This window comes from Phasianus colchicus, chromosome 4 (assembly GCF_987193195.1).
Source record: "Phasianus colchicus chromosome 4, bPhaCol1.hap1.1, whole genome shotgun sequence".
In the NCBI taxonomy this organism is placed as follows: domain Eukaryota; kingdom Metazoa; phylum Chordata; class Aves; order Galliformes; family Phasianidae; genus Phasianus; species Phasianus colchicus.
Window position 1 is genome coordinate 26,428,047 of NC_143439.1, and position 19,574 is coordinate 26,447,620.

General features: G+C 41.3%; 1 long non-coding RNA gene across 2 annotated transcripts; it reads left to right on the plus strand.

Annotated features, from left to right (window-relative positions):
• The first annotated feature begins 740 nt into the window (after window positions 1–740).
• On the plus strand, window positions 741–11,291 carry LOC149918139 (uncharacterized). Of its 2 annotated transcripts, none has more exons than XR_016466406.1 (6): window positions 741–923; window positions 1,655–1,869; window positions 2,888–3,215; window positions 6,697–6,883; window positions 7,674–7,854; window positions 9,376–11,291. It is a non-coding gene; the product is annotated as an uncharacterized LOC149918139 (long non-coding RNA). The 2 variants fall into 2 exon arrangements; XR_016466405.1 differs by having other exon boundaries at window positions 7,682–7,854.
• Window positions 11,292–19,574: the final 8,283 nt, after the last annotated feature.

Here is a 19,574-nt window from a genome sequence, read left to right on the forward strand (position 1 = left end):
ATCAGTGTGTGCCATTGGAAGTTAGCTGCTCATTGACAGGCATAAGCTTTCTAAGCTGGAACACTTTTTTTTTTTGCAGCACATAAACATGTTTCTCTGTGTGTGTGCCTTTATAAATATATGCGACGTATTCATTTAGCATAACCTTCCTAACCTAAGCACTTTCAGCTGTACCTCAGCTTGGTTTTGTTAAAGATGTGTTCATGCAGTAGCGCAATTGTTACTGCAAATATGCATTCTTTGTCTCCACGTCTGATTTCTTTAGCTGCAAATTGGTGAATGAGTATGTGATGAAGCAAAGAAACAGCTTTATCACACACCAAAGCTGGCTTGCTGGTAAATTCATGGAAGTAACAGAGACAGAACCAGGTGAGCATTCAGCCAAGTGACTGTGTGGGATTAGCATTTTTTTGAATAGAGATGCTGGGTAGTAGAGCAAATGTGTGCATAAATATACATCTGTCTAATCTCTAGTAGAGTTTTCAGATTGTACTTGAAAAATATTTTATCTGTCATTGATTAATAAGGGAGATGGTGCTGGGTTACCATTGTCAGGATCAGTCAGTGTTGGAAAATGATGAGTTATGGCACCGTGATCTGTTCTTCAAACCTTCCTGAAGAAGGCAACGCTGGCAGAAAAAAACAGAGATGGCTTTCCATTCTTATTTCAGTACTCATTTATTGTAGGAGTATTAAGCTAGCTAACACCTCTGCTCTTGTCATCGATTGCTTTTACAGATTGTTACTCCCTTGGCAGATTCCTGGCCACAGAGGTGAACCTTCTAGGAAGTGTCTTTCCAGTGGCTCTTACATGAGGCTAAGGCTCCAGCTGGGACACCCTGTATACTTCTGCCCTTGTTCTCTGCTGTGTCTTCTGTGATTGTTCCTGCTCAGGCTACATTGCACTGCAAATGTGAGCAAATGTGAGTCAGTGAAGGTATTTGACCTACTGGTAATTTATGCTTAGTTCACTCCCGCTGTCTAAATAACTCTACAGGAAAAGACACCTCCCTGTGTGAAAGACAAGTAGGTTTCTGTGCATGCATTCTAGCTGCTTCTGATCCTTTGGCAGCCTACAATGGACAGAAAATGTAAAATTTGTGATCAAAGATTTTGATCTGCAACACCTCCTGAGTAAGTCATCATTGCTTGAAGGTTGAAATAACTGCCAAGAATAGAGCAGACTGTGGACACTTACTCTGTAAAGTCTGCTTTCTATTGCACAATTCAAAGAGAACCCAAGAGGGTTCAGTGAACAAATCTCTGTGGCAGGCCCAACAGTTGAACTTTGTTTCTCCTTCATACAACAAGTTAAAGCACAGATCTCTGCAACTCCAAAATGACCTGAAATGGAGTGTGATTTAATCACCTCCATTTTGGGCTGTATGAAGTGTGCTTTATTAATTAATTTTACTAAATAGTTACACAGACCTCCTGTTCAACCTGGCAGAGCTAATGAGAAGTTGTTGGCTGTCTTCGTTTGATAGTGGTTTTCATTGCTCAGTGTCCTCGTGGAAGGCTGGTTTTGACTCTGATTTTTTCTCTCCCTCTCCCTTGGGTAGCAAAGAAGCCTTGGTAACTCAGGATGATGCGTTCTGGAATAGTGATACAGAGCAAAAGGGGAGAGGGAACATTTTTCTTTTTCCTGTTTTAGGCCATTATTTTGTGTGGACAAAGGAGCAAGTTTACTTAAACCATAAGAAATACAGATTTTGTGGATTTCAACAATACTGGCACTCTTTCAAAAAATCAGTTTGTATCCCAGCTCATTTAAGCTGTTGAGTGGTTATGTCATGCAAAAAGGTGGATGAGAGAGAAAAGCCCCAGACTCTTTCAGCTTGATCTGTGAAATCGATAAAGCTCACTAAGGTAATTACTCTCTGATTTAAAACCTGTTTTGCTATTTGCAAAGTTATTTGCTTGCACTGACCAAAATGCTGCAGAGAACAAAAAAGAAGTTATAAGTCACGTAAAAAATAGTTTCTTCAGGAAGTTGTTTCCATCTCTCTCTCATCCAATTACCCCTTTCCCTTTCTTCTTCTTCTTTTGGGAGGGGAATAATTTTGTTTTTCTTGTGAGCGAGGCTTAATTTTGCTTTTTGAAGGCGTCTTCTTAGGAAAAGCAACCCGGGATGTGCACAGCTGGCTTTTGAAAACTGAGTTTCTACTGAAACTTCCCTGCTATTATCTTGACAATCTTATTATTATCAAAGCATGCAAATATTAGGTGTGACAATGAATGCTCACGGCAGGGAAGAACGTAACTTGGCCATCAGAGGAAGGGGGCCACTAACAATTGTGCCCCCTGTCACAAAAGCCATAATAATTTAATATTCTCATACTGGGAGTCTCCATTTTGTTGGGCCTGCATAGAGCTGCTGAGTGCGTTGTTTCCTTTTGGCCAAATCACCAGGGCCGTTCCTTGAACATTTTGCAAGACTTCAAATAGCAGATCATGCTGATTATGACTTGAGGGCAGGATTTTTTAATTTTTTTATTTTTTTTTCTACGCCTAGGAATAAATGATTTAACTATTAAACAGAGTCAGGCTTCTAGCTTCTGAATGTAATTTATTTCAAGGTTGTGTTAAACTTGTTAGTAGATCAATCGTTTTTCTTCTTTTGCCAGCCTGCTTAGCAAAAGATAGCGAAGACAAATCAGCTAAATGTCATCGCCTCAGTATATTTGAAGTGTCACATATTGTAATAATTAACTACCAGCTGCATTAACTGGGTATGGTTTTTATTTTTTAGGATTGTGTTTGTTCTGAGCACCTAAAATTTCTCAATATATAACAGGAGGTGTTGAATGTTGTATTTTAAAGATGAATTATTTCACAAATTGGACAATTGTGTGATTTTAATGACTGTTCTCGCTTCTTTGCACAGATTTGCTAGCTCACACAGAAGTCAGACATTGGTTGTCCTAAGCCTTCCTGGAAGATGCCTTTCAAAACCGATTTGTTCCATATCTACTTTGAGTTGTGTAGAAGAAAAGCTATACAGAGAGAGAGCTGAGCCTGGCAGAACAGGCTGCTTGAGACGGATTTTTTGCAACACAGGAATAAATGATTCCGTCACTCCCAGGAAACAGAGTCCAGGGTACAAACTGTTGTCTTCAAAAAGACTTGGATTTATCTGTTTATAGCATGAGAAAGCTCTGCAGCAACTAAAGGAGCAGGGGCTATACCAGAAATATCACAGACAATAGCTGCTGGTAAGTGGTCACTTAAAAGCCGTTAGGAGGCATTCTCTCTTTCTATTTCTCACCTCTACTTGTGTGTCTGTATGCATGTACACTGAGTGTGTAAAATCCAGCAATCGTACACCTGAAAAACGTTAGAGATTTGTTGAGGAAAATTTTCTAATAAATATAGTGTTACACTTTTAAACACATGCTGGAGATTCCCATGACCACAGGGGTCCTGCCTCTTGTTTAACAGCCTGGTGGTCTGAAGCATCAAGGTCAGAGTGCAGCTATTGGTCTGCGTGCCTTTTGTCCGTGCTTCCAACTTAGGCTGGTGAAAAGGATAATCGTGTCTGAGCCAACCTTTGCTTCCAAACCCGCGCCATTGGAAGCCTGTTCATGAATTATTATGGGGAGATGCTTATGCTGGGTGGCCATTTAGAGACAAGGAGGAGGCGTCTTTCTGCAAAGTGGGTACTGGGAGCAAGGTTTGGGTTAAGTTAGCTGAGACATTGGGGTTAACACCCTTGATCTTCCTTTGTTGAATGTGGTGGGATTTTTGGCACACACAAAGACAGGGTGGCAATTCCTGCATTTCAGTAGAGTTTACCAGAGCCCTGGCAGCAGACAAGTCTATATGTATACAAGATCACCGTTTGTTTTTATCACAAAACTGGGAGCTATTCTCGTGCTGCAGGTATATATCACACAGACCTCAGTGAGCACAGGCATGCAGGACACAAGGGGACCGAGAGCATATGGAGAGAGATTTGTCTTTTGATACGTCTGCTGTCCTGGAGTCTAGGAAAAACATTTTTCTTCTTCTTGTCTGCAGCTCCATTTCTCCCTCCCTGTCTTCCTTTGGAAGACAGTGAAGCTACAGCTGGGAGGGGAACAGAAGTGACTTGTTGCTGCTGAATACAGGGATGCTTGTAAAAATCCAAAAGCAACAGATTGCTTATAGGAAGAGAGACCACGCCCTTTATACCACTAACCTCCAGCTCCTTTCAGTAACTGAAAACAGGGCTTCAGACAGGAATAGTTTTTTAGCCATAGACAGACAGTGTAGCTTCAGGAAAGTTGCCGTATCTGACTTTAATATCTCAATATTATCCAGTTCTACAGTCAGCTGTAGTTTCTTAATCTGGGTTTGAGCTGTTCACAATTCTCTGGGGTTAAGGAATGTTGCCTGTTGGGTACAGGTTTCCAGTGCATACCATCACAGTGCCTTCTGCAGCCTGTTCTTTCTGGATGCTGTGGTTGTCAGTACAATGAGTGAAAGGACCTTTGCTCAGCATCAGCTTGCTAATTCCCAGATCCTTACAGCATGGATAATCAGGTTACATTTAAATGAAACTTCCTATGGAAATTCATAAAGTTGCATTAAAAATGCCTTGTAATTTGGGAGTCAGCTGAATTCCCATTTCTGCCTTAGCAGATCCTTGTTTTGTGAATGCATGCAAGCTGTGAGAAGGGCATAGTCTTGGATATTCTCTGAGCCATTATTCTTTATCAGTGCTTTCTCTGGACCAGTGTTGGAAATCACCTGTGGAAACAGAAAGTCCTTAGTGAATGCTCATCACAAGACATCAAACTACTACTGGAAAAAGTCTCTGTAGAAGGATGTGGGTTGTCATAGGATGCCTTCACTTTGTACTCTGAATTATTAGTGCTTTGGTTTTGTTCTTGATTTTCTTTTTTTTTTAACCTTAAGTATAGAGGCATCTCCATCAGCAACCCGTGTTGTGGGCAGATTTTAAGAGCCCAGCCTCTGCAAACAGCTGCTGTGATGTCTTAATTAAAACCAACTTCATGCATATGTTTCTCCACTCCCAAGAGAGTTATACTAGCTCCTCACTCCAGCGTAGAGTGATCTTTTGGCTCACTTTCATTGCTTGGCCAATGTCACATAGCCCAAGTTCTGTGGAACTCCTGGAAAGAGAATGCTGGGCCAAGTTCTGTCTTTAATTCAGTTTGTGCTGTGTTTACCATCACTGAAGTGGGCTAGGGAGAATGACACCATGAAAAAAACTCTAAAGCTCTACCTAAGAAAAGAGAAAAGTGTTAACAGAAGGCTGCAGTACTCCTTAGGAGCTTGGGAAGTCAGTGGCAGACAAATGCAAGTCTAGTAACAGTGTGGGCCAGAGTACCAGTGACTGGATTCTCTAACAGTGTGAAAACAGTGATCGTTGAACTCAATGCAGGCCTATGGTGAATGGCAAGAGGGGCCAAATATGGCATTCAAAAGTCTTTCTACTTTTCACTTCATTTTATTTGTTCCAAGTAATGACAGAGAACAGCAAGTCTGAAAAATGTATAATTTTGTCACACACTGTACTGAAAAACTTGCTGTGTGCACCAATGGAGAGAGATGGCGGAGAACTAAGAAAAGCACCCTGGACTTAAATCTAGCTGACTAATACTAAGCTGAAAATAAGTCTTTCCTAGCTGTTGAATTGTTGACATTGAAAGAGATGAGAATTGCAGCTAGTGTGACATAGGTGCCTAAATTTGTGAAAATCTTTCAGTAGTTAGTGAATATTGTTTTGATCTGGAGTACACTCTGCTGCTGCAAATGAATGAATACATGTAAAATGTTTCTCAATCTTCAGTCAGAGCCTGCTTCATAAATCATGGGAATTGTTTCAAAATCCTGAGAAGATGCCTTCTGCACTGCTGGTGAACTGAGGGTTAACTCACCTCCTGGTCCCTCTAATTGGGCTTATTTGCCATGGTGTGGCTTCCAATGCCATTTTGGAAACTCAAGGATGTGAAAAAATGGAGCGAAACCAATGCAAAGTGGGCTTAAAGTGACTGCTCTACTAAATGTCAACTGAACAACTAAATATAACCCTGAAAGTAGAATTTATGCTTTTCACTCCTTCGCTTTTTTATTGTGGTGAGAAAAAAGCCAGGAACTCAACGGGCTGTAACTTTAATAGGTCATTCCAGCCAGTGCTTACCTTTACAAAATCCTGATAATACAGAGAAGACAATACAGTGATCAAAAGCAGTGATGAGATTTTTTAGCAGCATTAACCGTCATGACCTAGCAAAATGAAAGAAAATGGTTTAACAGAACTGTCAGATCCAATATAGCTAATAAAGGCATGGATAAATGTTTATTACGTACCGGAGACAGATCATTTCTGTACAGAAATTGAGGATGACCTTTACTGATAACTCTTATCTGCCTGATATCCTGAATAAGAAAAAGAGAGGGGGAGAGAGGGCTGCACTATTGCTGATATTTATGAAAGGTGGAAAAAAATTACACTTTGCAGATGACTGTTTTTAGCGCTCTCAGGAAAATAAAGATATGGATGTTCATTCAGCATGAGAGATCCTGAGCTCTAAGTTGACTGTGTCAAATGTAATGACTGTGTTCAACTAGGAGACTTTTTCGTAGACTTTATTTTCGCGCAGTTATGTGTATTTATGAGTGTTCATGTTTGGGGGACTAATGTTTGCACTCACACTGACTTTTCTCTCTGTGTATGATGTTCCCAAGCTACTTGGATGATCTTCCTGCCAACACTCACACGTGAAAGGAGATTTCCAAAAGAAGTCAGCTTCCAAAACCTGTCAGAAAGACTCAGTGGCCAGACCTGTGGGAGAAAATTGGAAATTTAGGCCATCTACTTTGGACTGTAAATGTGATGCAAGCTTTTTGAGGAAATCTGGCCCTTCCATACCAGGTATGTATGAATTAGCATGTATTTGAAATGTGGGCAGTGCCAGTGCTGAACCTGGCAAGTGAGGCTGCGGTGATCCCATCCTGCCAACCAACCACATAAATACAATTTGCCATGCAGCCTGAGGCTCCAGGGATGTACGATGACCTGCCAAGTGGATGATTAGAGTTCTGCAAGCAGGGAAATCAAAGAACAAGTTCATCTCAGGCTTTTTTCTCACTCCCCCTAGGGTTCAAACAGTTGAGACCTGACTTTCCTCATGCTCTCACTATAGAATCATTAGGGTTGGAAAAGACCACTGAGATCATCCCAACTGTTGTCCCCTCCCCACAATGCCCACTAACCGTGTCCTTTAAGTGCCACATCTCTGTGATTCTTGAGCACCTCCAGCGACAGTGACTCCATCACCTCCTTGGGCAGCCTGTGCCAATACCTCCCTACTCTTTCTGAGAAGGGATGTTTCCTAATATCCAACCGGAACCTTCCCTGGTGCAGTTTAAGGACATTTCCTTTCATCCTATACATATAAAGTAGTTGTAAGGGTTCACTTACTCTGTAAGCCAGAGCCAAACATCACAACCTATCTGTCAAAAAATTGATTAAAATGAGGTGTAAAGGTAATCAGAATCAGGCCTATTACACACAGTTAATCATAAGTAACGTTGTCTCGGTAATGGTTGCAATTAGTTATAAACTTCAATGGTCTCAAACGTTTGCATGTTGGCCAATTATGCTGTAGGAATTATCAAGTAACCCATAGCACATTAGCCTTTTGTAATGCCATTGTTTGGAGCTACTCAGGTCACCAGATCCTCGCCAGGATGAATTAGCATAGCTCTCCAAGGTACAATGGTGCGGCGCTGATTTACATCGGCTGAAAGCTGTCCCTTTGTCTGCCGGAGTTGTAGCGGGAGCAAGTTTAAATCACAGCTTTGCAGTGGAGGCTCCTTCGACCCAGCCTCGCGGAAACAATGGTACGTGTGTTTTCTCTCTCTCGGCTGTGCAGATGACTTATTAGATGCCAGCGGTAATGCAGAGGTCTGGTGGTAGCTCAACAATAAGCTGAAATCATACTTTAATGGCGCAATTTGAAGCAAGGAAGGGGAACACATAATTAATGAGCTCATCTGACTTCTGCAAAAGAGAATCCTATCAGATAAGGGAATTACTTAAGCATGCTGATGAGCAGCTTAAAACTTCCTCATGCTTTTGCTTATTAATATGCCTTTTGTTTTCATTTGGCAGGACCACAGTGGTGTATTGCTACTGCTGTTTCCTGACAGCACGTACATTTCCTTTATAGTAACCTTGATTCCTAAAAGGCATTTCTTAGGTCGTTAACATGGTAGATCAATTGGACAGAAGCTTCCAGACCAGGCCTATAGATGCTCTGTGTTATTTTGTGTACTTGTAACACTCTTTCTGATGAACCCCCAACTCCATGTTTGTTTATGATGGCAAGCTGCCTGACTATTAGTCTCAGATGCAGTATCACGACTTTTGCCCTGTGTGTGGATTCCGAGATGCGGTTTCTAGATCTCATGGCTGGTTCTGGGCTGTGTGGTTTCCAAGAGAATTATTGCAAAGGAAAAACCTTGGTGAAATTAGTTGCAGTTTTAAAACAGAATATTTTGTCAAAATCAAATTTATTTCAATGAGGGGCAATCACTCTAATGGCTGAGAAGAATGCAAAGATTAAATGAGGTATGAATAGCTGTAAGATGGTACAATTACCTCCTCAGAAACAATATATTTGTAAAGTTAATTCCTCTTGAACATGAACAATCTCCTTACACTTGACCCCTTTCTATTGCCTCTTCCATGCTTGAACTCTCCTTGAACTTTGAAGATCCATCTTGAGAGTATGATATGGCCATCTCTTTTGCATCTGGTTATTTTAGCTCCAATTTGCAGCCCTAAAACGGCAATTATGGTGATATATTGCTCAAGTCACCCGACATGGATTAGTATCGGGATCAGCGCGTTTATGCACAGGAGTGGTGAATGGAGACTACAGCTATGATTTTAAATGACTTGATTAATTTCGAAACAACACTTCAGAGTCCATTACATCCAGCAGGTGTTGGGGTTCAGACTGCCTTCCCTTAAGCAGGGCAAGCATGTCATATTTATTGCTTTTTTTTTTTTCTCTTTAACATTTCTTTTTATTTTTTCCTCTCCTCCATCCTTTCTTTCTGTAAATGCCCGTGGCCTTGGAGGCAACGTGGATCATATTCCCATTTTCATAATTCAGAGGGCAAAATTCAGATAGCCAAACTGTAATATGTTCCTTTACAAAGTTTGCTGGGGACACAGCATTATCAGTGTGAAGACCATGACTGGGTGAACAGCAAGGCTGTTTTGTTGGCTCAGGGTCAATTAAATAATGCCGAGCCTGCATAAAACATCTGTTTTAATGAGCTTTTGATCTAATAGTGCTATTTGAGACTGTGAATGTCAGCATCTACTTGTGATCTCCTCTGATTTTATGCCAGGCAGAGGCAGGTATTGCTGTGGATGCCAAGAACAGACTCTTCATCGCCCCATCCCTTGTCCTGGGGTCAATACTGTAGAGTGGGAGAAAAGGACAGAAAACAGATAAAGCATCTGAACTTTTGAGGAATGATTGGATTTGGATAAAGCAGGGAGAGTCATGATGAAAGCTCTTCCAAACATCGCTGATTGTAGGGGCAGCCTTTTGTGATGATCAGATGTCATGTGCCTTTATTTTGTTCCTCCATTTAAGTCTTTGTGGCCTGATCTGACTGCTCTCTGTCCCTTGTTTCAACTAGAATTCTCGTCCCAGGCACGCAATACACACATAAAATAAGGCCCTATTCTGTGAAGTGCCACTGAAATGACTGCTTGATGGCTGAGGTACTCCTTCTCATGAATAAGGGGACAAAAGTTTGGGGCTAATGAGAAGTGCAGGGTTGGAGTGTTTGTTTTGAAGACAGTAGCGCATTCTGCAGGCAATGGTGTGGAGGCAAGGGAAATTCTGACTGGGGTCAGGAGTTTCCCAAAGGAAGGGACTTCTGTTTGCACTGAAAGTGTAACTCCTCTTAGCAGGGGTGACACTACATCAGCCTGCTCTGAAGTCTGCTGAACTGGAGGGAGCACGTCCAGGCACCCGGAAGATGCCTTCACAGGGCAAGAGCCATGCACAGCTGAAACACAGATGATCATCTTCTTGGAGAATATGGGGAAATTGATATAGAACCTCTCCAAAGGTTCAGTGGAAAAGTGATGCCTAGAGCTGATCATGTGCTGAGTGAGCATCTGGGATGATTCAGATGCTGCACTGTGGGAATGATGCTGGTTGTGGAGCAGATGAGAGTAACTCATAAACCTCTGTGAATGAGTTGTCAGGAAAAAGTGTAGCGTAATTAGGAAATGCTGATGATTATTTCTTGTGGTAGTGGTAGTGACGATTTGAGATGTCATATCTGAAGGGGAAACAAGCAGTGGAAGGCTTGATTTTCCCTTGACACTTCATTACATAGGCTGTTCCTCTGTGCAAGCGGTGTATTTACTAAGAAAAGTTTCTTTACAGTGAGAAAGAAAGTGGCCCAGGAAAGCGCACTTGAAGTAATGTACTGCTGAAAAGCAAATCTTGGATTGCTAATTACATTCCCTACACTACAGGATCTTTCTGCACATGACACAAAAGGCACCACTGGCAGCTGAACATTTTTGTCTACTTCAGATCTGTCATTTCTTTGCTATTTTTAAAGTGCAATGCATCATCAAAGAGTGTAAAGACAAGGGCTATTTCTAGCTAAATACTTTTTTAAAAAAATTTTTTTAATTGGCATCATTTCTTGAGTGGCAAGGCTGGAAAAGGAAATGTTACGTTTAAGAACATACCTTTTTTCCAAAGATCTTTTTGATATTGAAAAGAAAAAAATAAATAAAAACATAATGGTGCTTTGCCATCCAACCTGGTGCCTTGTTTGAGAAGGACCCTTAAATATTTGCAGATGTTGTTTGAACCTTTTCTTAGGTGAAGGTCATGCTTTTACTCTAGAACAATGCATATATTTATCTTAAACTCAAGACAGACTTTGAGTGAAAACTGAAATCCAGATGCATCCAAATACAAAAGACTTGGCTGACCTGTTAGTGATTTGATAATATTCACACGTTTCAAAGGACTTAACCATTTACTATCTCAAATTGTTTCCCTTTTTGGTTGGGCTAACCTCTGCTTTCAATATTCTCCTTTATCCATGGGTCAGCAGTACTGTTCCTGTGGGGAAAGCACTGGGCTGATATCCAGGTTGCAGGTTGCATCTTCAAGTGTAAGATGTTAAAATGGGGAGAGAAAATAGATATTTTTTGTCCTGTAGCCAGTGCTGTGCACCTGTCCAAATTTCTTCTCTTTTTAAAATAAAACTTTTCCCCGTGTATTTTTTCCCCATTTAAAAGGCACTGAATCATTTCAAAGCCTCAGGGTGTCTCAGCATCTTTCTGATTCCTCCCAGAGCTCACACTGATGGTTTCTGGCGAGGGGGGGAGAAAGGGGAGGGGAAGGGAGTGGTGGCAGACCTGAATCCTAATCTGTGCCTCTAGGGGCACTTGGCAGCCCCCAGGAGCAGCTCAGCAAACAGCAGCCGCGGTGTTTCCCACCTGTGGCACTGCAGAGCTGGCTGAAGGGCTTGGGAAACCATTCCTTTTGAAGCCGTTCCTGACCTCAGGCGTGTTTCTGTGCAGGCGATGCACAGCCTGCTCTCTTCCCACCCTCGCTAAGCAGTGAGACTCTGCACTCAGGCACAGCCCAACTGCAGCCGCTCCGTGCAATACCCAAGTCATCATATTATTTGTATTCCAAATCCCATTCCTCAACACTGTCAATTTTTTCCCTCGCAGAGAAGCGAAAAGACAGTTTAAGGGACTTTCGGTGACATCCCCCCTGTTTAATGAAGCTTGGAGTTATGGGCAAGTGCCTCGAAGTGCCGTTATTATCTGCATGAGCGACTGAAGGCCGAGGGTCTGGCAGTGTGCAAAGAGCTCCGCCACAAATGTGCACATTGATCACTGCTAATCAGCCCATCCGGGTCAGGGGTGCTGCCGAGACAGAGAGCTCTGCAAAAGCTGACAAATGGAGCAGTGGAGCTTGGGGGTTAATGTAATATTCAAACAGAATGAGGTATTCATTTTCTTACAAGCTTGTCACTTTTCCCTTCCTCTGACATTTTGCTAGGGAGTAGAATGAAAAGGCAGGGAGAGGGTGAGAATGGAATGTGGTATGAGAGAGAAATGTCCTAACCAGGGAGAAAAAAAATAATCCCACTTGTGTATTTAACACACAGTAGGGAAAAGGGATTGGGAATCACAGCATTTCTAAATCTTCTAAATCTTTTTTTTTTTTTTTTTGTATTTTGCACTCTTGCTGTAAGGCTTCTTTTTTTAAAAAAATTTCAGATCCACTGTTCTGAAGGCTGCGTGCAAAATATACGTTGTGAGTAACTGTCTTACTTGGGCTTCTTGCAAGGGTAAAAGAGGCTTGAGTAATGACAGGTCCAAGCTCCATTAAGATCTTTGCTGATTCCATAATTACTCCAGTATTACAGTGTTGAATCCAGCTGCTGTGAAGGGAATTGTCCTAAGAAAACCCAGAATGTCTGCGAGCTGTAGGATCTTGTGCAGTGCAGCAGGGCTCCTGGGCCTGAGGTGGAGCTGGGGTCCAACTCTGGCCCCTAATAAATCTGCCCGTTCTTTCTCTATACAGCATTCTTGAGAAATTAATCCTCTTTTCTCTTTTTTTTTTTTTTTTTTCCAGTGGAGTTTCTTTCCTATCAGAAAAGTTTGAATTTTTGTCATTTATTTTGGCTTTCCCCACTCTGTTTTCTAAGCATCTTCTTACTCTTATACATTTTGGAAGTATCCAGCTAGTGATTACAATGAGGGCATTAATTGATTTTGTTCATTTCATCCCAAATGCTGAGTAATTGTGTAGGTCTGCCTAGCATGACTGCAGCTCTTGACCAGGAGATTTTATGGGGATGGCAGGAGGAAACCTCTGGCACCACAGGAGACATGCACTTCTTGCTTTCTGTCTGCTCTCTGTACTAGTTTCATGCTGAAGTTGGAAGTGGAAGGTGAGAGGAGGAAGAGGAAGGGAAGGATATTGCTACCTGTCTTTGAACCTTTAGAATGCATTACAGCTCTGGTTGAAAAATAACAAAAACAACCTATTAGCTTCTCGAAATATCAGATCTGACAGGAATGTGGAATAGCAACTGCGACAACACGTTGAAAAGTCCTAATATCTCTTTGTTTTTCCCCACATAAAGTAAAAGGCACAGAAGATGGAAGGAAAACCTGTGGGTTAGGTCAGTGGGCTGGGTCCTGGGAGGTGTGAACTCAGCTCTCGTTTCCCGCTGAGGTGGTATAACACCCTGGGATAAGCAGCTGATCTTTCCTCTGCTTTGTTTATAAGATGCTTTCAAATATTCCTATTTCTTCTGTCTTTTTTGACATCAATTCTTCAAGGCTGGCATAATTTCTTAATGCGCCTTTTAAAGAAGGGCTTCCTTCTAGCAAATGCCTGTCCTGCAGTACAGAAAAATAATATTTGTGAATGTGTACAACCAGAGTTATTTAATCTTCCTTTACCAGTAGTGCAGTGATGCTGAGAAGCCAGCAACGTTTCTCGAAGACAAGCTCCGTCTCCCCATCAAGCTTCTGTCTCAGAGATTCATGTGCAACATTTCAGTTTACTCAACCTTTAATCAGATGCCTGGCCTATTATGAGCAGTGTGCAGCTTATGACCTCTTCCCAATAAACAAGTTTTAAACAAGCTGCCACATCAGATGTTTTTTTTTGCAGAAAATAAATGTGAGACAGCAAGGAGAGCTCATCATTCCAAACAGTGCTCCTTTTGCTTCTTACTCTCTTCTTCCCTGCAAGAATTAATTTACAGCTGTGGAAAAGTGTGACTGTCCCACTGAAAAGAAATGCTACAGTTTGCTTGAGCATGGAAAAATCTGCCATTTTATGGGGATCGAAGTATGCTTAATAAGGCAAAGTTCTTAATGAATTATCTTGAAATCACTGCTGTCTGTGACGCTTTCTTCTGCTAGTTACATGTGATGTCAGAGTGAATGCTTGCTCATCTGGACCGCTGTCCTTTGGGCATCTGATGTTTTGGAACTCATTAGTCATTCTGACAGATGAAGAGGGTGTTCAGAGAATGCCAGGAATTATTGCCAAGTCTGTGGACCCTCATTCCCAAAAATACATTGTGCATAACTTTTGTTTGGGATTGCAGTAACTTTGAGCTTCGTCTTGATGTTGAAAAAATTGTATTTGCTTTCTTCTCCCTCCTTTTTTTTTTTTTTTTTTTTTAATTTAAAAAGTGGTAGAAATGGAAAGTGATAGTGAAGAAAATGGTATTTTTTTGTGAGACTACTGTCATCTTGACTAAACTATTCTCATCTTTGGAACATTTCCTAACAGCTTCAGCAACAGATGATGAAGCTCAGATGGGGAAGTGAGTGGATTGCCCTTACCATGCAGGGGATCACTGCCATGGTAGGTAGGACAGAGAATGCTATGCCTAATGTTCCCTTTTCAGGCTGTGGTCTCTATGTCTGACCAATTCCTTTTAATGCTGCTAAATGCACTTCCCCTCATTTCCCTGTCAAACCTGATGGAAAGCGTGTTTAAGCTTCCCAGTGCTGCTCTCTGCAAGAGATGGCATGCCAGAATTGGGTACCAACTTGGTGCAAAGCATTATAAATATAGGAGACTGGGGCATCAGTTCACAGATGTTTTAATGTGAGCACTTCCCTGGAATAACTTCCCCTCTACTCCATAAATTACCACCTGACTGGCTGAACAGGAGCTTGAACATGTATCCAAGCCTCAATATCCTCCTCCTACTGTTACAATCCACACTGACTTGCCTGGCAGGTACAGAAACTCTGGAAACGAATGGAGGTGAGTATCATAAATTCTGTTATTACCTGTTGTTGGCATCAGTGTGCAGCTAAGTCTGCAGTTACTGTAGGGAAAACATAAGAAACATTGACACGACATTGTACTCAACAGCCCCGGCCCTCAGCACTTCACTGTTTGCTGATAACGTTGATTTTTCAAATAACATTTCTTATGGCTATGTTCCCCAATATTTCTGTGAGAAGCATTTAAATGATTTTAGACCAGAGGTGCTATCACAAATGTCAGGCAAGTAACGTAATTTTATTTTGGTGACACATGGACCCTTTCCAATGTGGGGCTTAGCACTGATAAACACAGCTGGCAATAACAGTGTACATTTGCTTTCCTTCCTACCCCCTCTGGTTTGTAAAATGTTCCAGGATAGTAGCTGAACTCATCCCTCTCCTCTTCTTCTATCGTCTTCTTCTGAGACGATAAAGAAGTCAAAATAATGGGAGATTGATTTTCAATGGTCTTCCTTTTTAATATTAGGAAGAAACTATTGAGGTTTGGGTATGTGTTCTAAGTCTTGGTCAATCAGTTGCAGGATGGGCTAAAAGTGATGGGAGGAACTGTGTATTTTCCTCTTGGAGAGGGAAATTGGTCAGGGGCAGAAAATGTGACCTTGGACAAATTGCCTAAGTGGACTGTGGTGGAGAATTTAAAAACGGGAGAAATGCTCAACTCACCTAGTCGTTTTCCCTCTTTCCCACTAGATGGCCAGTTGTGTTACATCCACAAACCCTTTTCTATCTTGCTATCTGGGAAGCTCTAAATAACATGCATGCATCTCAATCTGCTACAGTCCTGATGAAGAATGCTAGAAACAAATCTCATGATTCAGGCAGGAAACTTTCAAGCAATACCTTGCTGGGTCATAAATACTTTTTTCCATCCATAATCTTTCATTCCCTATAGAGATAATATTCAACAGTAAAAGCAAGAGACAGTGCTTCTGTTAGAAGGTCAGGAACTAAAATGAGTAACATGGCTTGAAACTATGTTCAAGACAGAAGAGTGCTGTTTAGCCATGTTTTCTTGTTCAGTTTCCATTCTACTTTTCTTCTTTTAAATGGCTTGGCGCAGGTTTATCCTTCATGTGAAATTTATTATTGTCTTATTCACATTAATTTTGAATGCTTGATCAGAAATCTGATCTCTCTCTCCAGTTTATATGTTCACTTTCCAATAAAGCAATTAAACCCCAGCTGCTGTGCAGGAAAGAGTGTCAATGAGTCAGATCCTCTTCCCTAGGATTGCTCTTTTATAGATTGCTCTTTTGTCCACTTTGCCTGCTAAGAGTTTAATTACACTGAAGAAGATGATAAATGCCTGATATTTTGCTTGGGCTTGGAAAAATCTGAGTATCCTTAAAATGGTTCTTGGAAATGCTTCTAAGGCAAGCAATAGCTCTCAACCTGCTATTCTTATCTGTACAGAACCCAAGAGTTGGTTGTCTCATATTGCATTATTCAAACCCTCTTGGAGAACTTCTTTTTTTGCTTTAGAACTACCTTTTCTTAGTTTTTTAGTCTAGGAATATAGTGATTTATTGAATAGCAATGGATTCTGTCATCCTTCTCAGTGGCATTGCGCTGTCTTGTACGCCCAAGCAATCAGATCACTTTCCTGTCAGTCAATTGTCTTTTCCAGGTATTCTAGAAATGTTTGGTCTGCATTTGCTCTTGTCCTTGCTCTTGGAAGTAAAGTACAAAGACTACAAGAACTGCAAATAAATGAGAGTTAGATGTAAAGTTCAAGTTGGAGAGAAAGAGGTCTTAATGCTGAGAACAATCATTTCCTTGCAGATAAACACAGAGCTCCTCCAGAGGCACTGGAGCCAAGCATAGGAAAAACTGATGTGAGCAAGCAAGGACTGCTGAATGGTGACATGTGATGTTGACAAATTGGTGACAGTGAGCCTGCATGCTGCTATATACAGACCTCTTCATAATGCCCTCTGATTTTTGCAATCAGATGAAGAACAAGATGAAAGGTCTGGTTAAACCTCATTTGTTTGAAAAGTAAAAATCAAGCTGTACAAAAAGAAAAAAACAATTTCCCCCAGAATTCTGTACTGAATATATTTTTTTTCCACCCAAACAATTCCTGCCCCACTGGATAGAGTTAGGAACTCCTCCTTAGCAGTGAAGGTCATCTTTGTGTCTAGCTGCCAACCAGAAGGACTGAAGGATGCAGCAGCCCATGAGGCTGGTCTCTATTTTACATCTCCTGCTTAGAACTGAATGTTGTTTTGCACAGTGAGGCTTTCGTGGATGCTGTTCCAACTGTTGTACTGATGACAAACAGCAGTCTCTTTTTCTAACAGATGTAATGGTAAACACCATCAGGAAAACAGGCTCCTGATGTTTATTGTGGAGTAATACATGCTGAACAGGGATGCCTCAGTGACAGCACTGTATTTCTGTTTCAGGCTTTTTTTTTGTAGAAGAGGTACATCAGTAAATCCATTTAGTTGCACTCTGATTTTTGTCTTACAAGAAAATACATCATCAGAGAAGCCTAAAGTAAGTTCAGCAAGGAAGATGGCTCTTACTCAAGCTATGCGAGAATGTGTGAGCTGCACGTTATGCTGGTTCTTTGCTGACCACAGAGGAGATGCTGAGGATTTAGAAAATTCAGCTAAGAGTCTAGTGCAATGAGCGTCATGCCGTTGGAAACAAATTTTATATATGCTTAGGACCAAATACTGCTCACAGAAAAGGCAATAGCAATTCTGCTGCTCAGTTCCGTGCTACTCTAGACTTTGATCATCTTAATTTCATAAAACAAGTTCTTAGCTCCACAAGCTCCTCCTCACCTGAGCAGTATCTCGACATGATTCAGTTTAAGTTGAGAGAACTGCAGGACAGAAAAGGTTTTAATGATTTTCTAAAAACTGCTCTGTCTATTTAATAGTGTTGTTGAAGAACAAAGCTGTTGTTCATGTTAAATACTGCTCCATGTACAACTGACATCCTGATAATTATTTTCTCTAATTTGAAAACATGAGACTGTAGGCATTTGAATGCCTTTACTACATAAATGAAACTGCATCATATTATATTACTGCTCAAGTCTGGATCCTAATCCTCCTGTTTTAATAGATGGAATTCATGATCCTATTTCTGTCACTCTAGAAAAATCCTAGGTAATTTTCAGGGGGAAAAAACAACAATATCCTCCTGAAAATTAACTTATCTGCAAACATCTTACAATAGGATTTGCTATAAGGAACAAAGAGCATACAGGAATTTAACAGACAACATCCTCCCATCAGATAGTGGTTAATTTTTTAATAAAGTTTAAATGATGCTGTTAAGCATTTTGAATGAATTTCCCTATGGTCAGTTAAATACTGAATAGCATTTCCACAAGTGTGTTTTTTTGTTTGTTTGTTTAAAATCTAAATTAATACCATATCCCTGAACAGGATGGAATACACATTAGATAGAAGAGGTGAGTTCACATACCCACTGCATCAGTGGATTTGCAACAGTATTCTGTTTGTGACAGTGTACAACACTCTTGTGCCAGTGAAGAATAGCCTATATCTTGTCACTCAGGCTTTTCACAGAGAAAACAGTTGATGGTAGAGATAAATACCAAAATACAATCTGACAGAAGTAGGGAACTGCAGGGAGTAGGCTCTGGATCAGTATGCTTAAAAACACCACTGCACACCTCTTTTTATTAATTTTCAAACAGGGTGTCAATTAGAAACCTCTAAAGGAATTATGACATTCCTCCTAACCCCTCAGCACAGCACCAAGTGTTTCCTTACCCATCCCTTCCCCTTGATTCCTCTAGTCAGCCCTCTGCTACTCACAAATGTCTGTCTCTGCATTTTCCATCAAACCTGGAAATGCCTCCTGCCTGCCAGAAAGACAAGATGGCTCAGCTGCCCTGCAGTCAATCCGACAGCTTGGCTTGCACGGCAGAGCCTGGCCAGCCGAGTCACATTTTGACCTCCTTCATCTGCTCCTCTGAAAAGTTTTGGAGCCACACAAACTCCTGATAGTGTTCTTCTCCCATGTGCCGGAGCCCCCTGAATAACTCTGGCAGATCTGGGCTGGGCTGAGGGGCTGTGGTTATATTTTGTTTTGGAAGTGGTTATTGCAATTTTCTCTCATTACATCTTTTCCCCTCCCACCTGAATCACATTTGGCTGAGGCTCCTAGCTAAGCCTGGTCCTAACCCTGGCACCTTAGGCTCTTTCTGTGGGGAGAGCCAGATGCTACATGAAATTCAGTCCTCTATGATGGAGTGATGGCTTTGGTGAACAAAGGAAGGGCAACAGATGTCATCTACCTGGAGGTATGCAAGGCCTTTAATATAATCCACACCACATCCTTATCTCTAAATGGAAGAGATATGGATTTGAAGGCTGGGCTATTTGGTGGATAAGGAATTGGTTAGGTGGCAACAGCTAGAAGGTTGTTGTCAGCAGCTCTATGTCCAGGTGAAGGCTGGTATTGAGCAGTGTCCCACAGTCTTGGGGTCAGTAGTCTCTAATGCCTTTATCAACAGCATAGATGATGGGATTGAGAGCACTCTCAGCAAGTTTGCAGACAACAGCAACCTGAGTAGTGAAATTGGTATGACAGAAGAAAGGGATGCAATCGAGAGGAACCTGGACAAGCTTGAGGAGTGGGCCCATGTGAACTGAATGAGGGTCAACAAAGCCAAGTGCTTTCATGATTGATTTTGGCGAAAGTGTGTTCTACATGTTCTTTAATCAACATTATT